Here is a 4,689-nt window from a genome sequence, read left to right as displayed (position 1 = left end):
TTCCGTGTCCAATTCCATCGATTGTCCCAGGATTCGCCATCGTGCTGCCAGTATGCCGAAGCTGTTCTCTATCACCCTCCTGGCATGTACTTGGTGGTAGTTGTAGATTTGCTGGGCATCGCTGAGATTTTCCCTGTAAGTACAATGAGATGAGGATGAGATGATATGTCCTTTTTTTATCCCACCGTGGGAATTTGTAGAATTTCAGCAGCAGAAAAATAGAAATACATACATACATGGGCCTGTATGCAGTACAGACAGAAAAAGGGAAAATCATGTTGCAAGAAAGGAAATTGCACAATAAAGATAGACAGTACAGATGGAAAAATAGAAAACCATGTTGGGTAAAAAAGGAAAAAAAAATAAAAAGAATTATGTTGTGTTAACAGTTAACAGACATACAAAAATGTTTTTAACATGATCACCAATAGATATACAGTATACCTGGAAATTGCTGCATCAGGTTTTGTTGAAGAGGAAATGCAGCATCAGCCAGGAACACATGTGGTACAGGGACTATGGCTCCTGGTAGGTTGGCTCCTACGATTTAAAGGACAAGTCGACCACCTTTGCTTTCTTTTCTGTCTCAGTAGTAACAAACAACAACAAATTTCCTCTTCTTCGAGGAGAAATAGAAGTAGACACAGTCTAGCCGACGCCGCCATGTTGTAAACAACTACTTCTTCTACTGTACTTTTGTACCGTGGTTGGCATGTGTTCGTAATACACTGCCCCCTGCAGTTTGGTAGCGGAAGCCACACGAAGTATAAATGCAACATGCGCTGTTTCATGTGGATTCCGTGCGTCTCATTTACGCGCAGCACGTTGTTGCGTCAAGCATAAAAGCTGATTCAAATGAGTTACTCATCATCAAGCTCTGCAGAACCCTGATAACAATCCTGGTCATTTCAATCAGGTGTGTTGGAAGAGGGAAACATCTAAAACATGCTGGATAGTGGCTCTTGAGGACCAGGATTGGCCACCCCTGAACTAGCCAGTGACTACTCAGAAAGGGCCCGTGCGGGGGATTTCCGATGCGCTGTCGCTGCAGTGTCTCAAAGCAGTTTCATTATTTTGTCATTTAAATTGACTCTCAGCCATCACTCGGGGGCCCCCTTCAGCTTGGGGTCCTAGGCAATTGCCTGACTTGCCTACCCTGGTGCAACTCCTCTGGATTCATGCCAATATCGCATCGGATCGATGTCTGTATTGGCCAGTAATCAAGGTGGCAATATCGGTATCGTATCGGAAGGGACATCCCTATATAAAATCAAGAAAACAGGAGGGAATGGGAGTTTTGTCTGGGTTCCAGCTCATGTTTGAAGGAAATGAGAATGTGAATATTTTAGCTTAGCATGCTTAATTTACAAATAGTAGAATTTGGAGTTCAGTTGAGCAAAGCTGAGGGAAGAACACTAGTTAGGACACATGAACTAAAAAGGTGGCAAGAATATTGCTAGATTCGGGATACAAGTAGAGACCTTTTCGCAATACAGAAACAGCTTTGGGAGGGTAGAAGGCTAGGAGGGATCTGGAAGAAAGAGACTAAAATGGCACAATTTGGGATTAGACATACATGGAGAAAATGGGACACTAAATGAGATAGGAAAACATAAAGTTGGAAAATGTAAACAGTGTGGGATGTGTGAAACAGAACAGCATGTTATGATGGAATGTAAAAAGAATTAAAGCTACGAGCGGCGTCGTAGGGTCCAAAAGTGTGGCCGGGGTTGGTAACCTTTGTGTATCAAATATTAGACTGTTTGAACTTTGTATGTGAGAGTTATCACAGTTTTCTAATATGGCGTGCGCAATCTGAGAACGCAAAGCATTATGGGTAATGTTCACATTGATTCTTGTTTATGGCTCGAGAGTCATCATGTGTATCAAATATGAGGCTGTTTGAACATTGTATATGAGTTATAGCGGTTTTTCTATTGTGGCGTGCAAAATGGCGCCAGTCGAAAAAACCCAGTATGAAAGGGAAAACCAGTTAAAAATCACTCTCAGTGAATTTGATGCGAATCCATTGAAAAATAGCCAAGATACAGCATTTAGAATGTGATGGGGAAGGATTTTTCAGTTACATTATAGGCCCCTCCCACTGATCACAGAATATGTTTTCTTCATTAACGACCTGCTCCCATTTTATTATATTCATCCAACACTATTTTTAAGTCGTTCGCCCTGGGCGGGCTGCTCCTGGTGCTGCATCCATTCCGGGTCCTCCTGGCCTGGGGTCGGGTCCCTGCTGGCTCTGGGCTCACCGGCGGGTGCCCGCCGGCTGCCCGTTCGGCGTGGCTCTGGTTGTCTGCTGGGCGTGGGCTTTGGCTCCTCCGCTGGGGTCTCGGGTGGGGGGCTCTCTGGGCCCTCCCCTCGGGGGGCTGGGCGCGGGGGTGTGGGTGGTGGTGGGGGGGTGGGGGGCCTGGGGGTTGGGGGTTGGAGTCGGTGGCGTGGTGCGCTGGGTCCTTGGCTCCTTGGGGGCTTTTCGGGTGTGTATGGGGGGGGCAATGGCAGCCTCTCGGCTTGGGACCTTGGGGGCGTTCGGGGGGCTGCTTGGCCGTGGGGTGGTCGCCGGGGGCCCCTAGATCTCTCGCTCTTTCTGCTGGCCCGACTGCTTCTTCGGGCCCGGGGGCGGCTCATGGGTTTTGCAGTAGCGGCTCTTGGAATCACATTTGTCATGGACGCACTGGCCTCGGGCTGTGGGATAACACTCATACTGGGCTCAACCATAGACACGTTGTTCCCAAATACCTGTTTTATGTAACTTCCACTCACTTCCTCCTCTGCTCACAGCCACCACCATTATTCCTAAGCCGCACACTGGTCACCAGACTGGCTTGATAACACAACAATAAGCACAATATACACAACCACAATTTCACATCACATCACTTGAAACTTATTGACTATTCCCCATCCATTCGTTTTCCTATCTTGTATCCCTCCTCCCTGTTAACTCCCCCCCACCCCCCTCACCCTGGTGTAACACTGCCCTCTCTTTTTTACATCCTCCCTTTAATAAAGTATTTACCCTTCCCTAGGGAGGGCTGGTGATGGTCACAATTATGCAATGAAATAAATTCATTTATTTAATTGCAATAATAAAATATGCATTGCTGTTAAAAGATTGCACTTCTTGTAGTGTTAACCTTCAACAGCATGTGCAGACAAGGTGAAAAAAAAAAAAAAAAAAAAAAAAAATTTTTAAGTCAACATGACATATTGTGTTTCTGCTAGAACTGTTAGCGTCGGACGCCACTAAAAGCGGTGCCCTTTCCGAATGCAAGGCATGATGGGTAATTTCTACATTGAGTCTTGTTTAGTGATAGACAGTCAACATGTGTATCAAATATGAAGCAGTTTGAACTTTGCATTTGAGAGTTATATGCATTTTCCTATTATGGTGTGCTATAGTTGCTAACAGTGAACATAACCGTAAATGACACCAGTCGAAAACACAAGGCATGATGGGAAATGTTTCAGGGTAGTCATGAATGGGCTTGGGCAAATGTCATTTGTGTGAAATTTGAAGCTGATTGAAATTTGTGTCAGAGTTATGGGGATTTTTAAATTTTGGCGTGCCAACAAAAATTAGCATTGCAAATATGCAGTGGCGCCACGACCAAACTGTGAGAGATACGCAAATTTCTTCAATTATTTTTAATCTTCAGTGGGTCCTTAGTGTTCTGGCCAAGTTTAATGTGAATTGGATGAAGCCCCTCAGACTAGTTTGTGCAAATGCGTTTCCAGGGCAAAATGCCATTTTTGACCTTTGACTTAAGATGGCTAACTTCCTGCTTGGTTTTGGGCAAAGTCAGAACGTACCTTTTTGCTCAACTTGGGGTCAAGAATACATGTGGTGAATTTTGTACATATCGGTTGAACCTGCTGGCTGTGCGGTTCCATAGCATTTTTTGCATTTATAATACGCGCTGCACAAGCATTTTTTTTTCATTCCGCCAAATTATCAAATTTTTCAACAGGTCTGAGGTGCGTGCAAATTTTGGTGAGACTTCTGGCATTCTCAGGGGGTCAAATTAGCGATCAAAGGCAGGTTGTGTATAATAATAATAATATTAATAGTAAATTCAAGCAATTACTATAGGTTCCTATGTCCCATTCTGGGACTTCAGACCCTAATAATAATAATAAATTCAAGAACAATAGGTTCCTATGGCCATTCATGGCCTTCGGACCTTAATAAATACAAGAACAATAGGTTCCTACGGCCATTCATGCCTTCGGACCCTAATAATACCCAAGAAATACAAAAATAGTAGGTTCCATAGGGCAGTATGGCCTTCAAAACCTAATAATAATACCCAAGAAGTGCAAGAACAATAGGTTCCTATGGCCAGTATGGCCGTTGGACTCTAAATATGAGAGAAGAACATTGAAGGAAGCAGTTGAGAGAACAAGGGGTGTCTTTATTTTAATAAATATACTTGGAGCAGAAGACAATGAGGTAGTGATGAATTTATTTAGGTTTTTGCAGAGAACAAAATTAATAGAAATAATTAAGGATAGACTCTATACTGTAACCGCCTAATCTCGTTCCAATTCCAGCCGAGTATCTGGCGATAATGCCCATTGAAATAGGTAGCAACCTGCCAGGAAACACAAGAGAAGAAGAACTTTGTTGATTATACACAGCTGAGCAGCAGGTGGCGCTGTGAGTTTGCAGGG

The sequence above is a fragment of the Gouania willdenowi genome, chromosome 7 (genome assembly GCF_900634775.1).
Source record: "Gouania willdenowi chromosome 7, fGouWil2.1, whole genome shotgun sequence".
Classification (NCBI taxonomy): domain Eukaryota; kingdom Metazoa; phylum Chordata; class Actinopteri; order Blenniiformes; family Gobiesocidae; genus Gouania; species Gouania willdenowi.
This window is presented reverse-complemented; position numbering follows the sequence as displayed.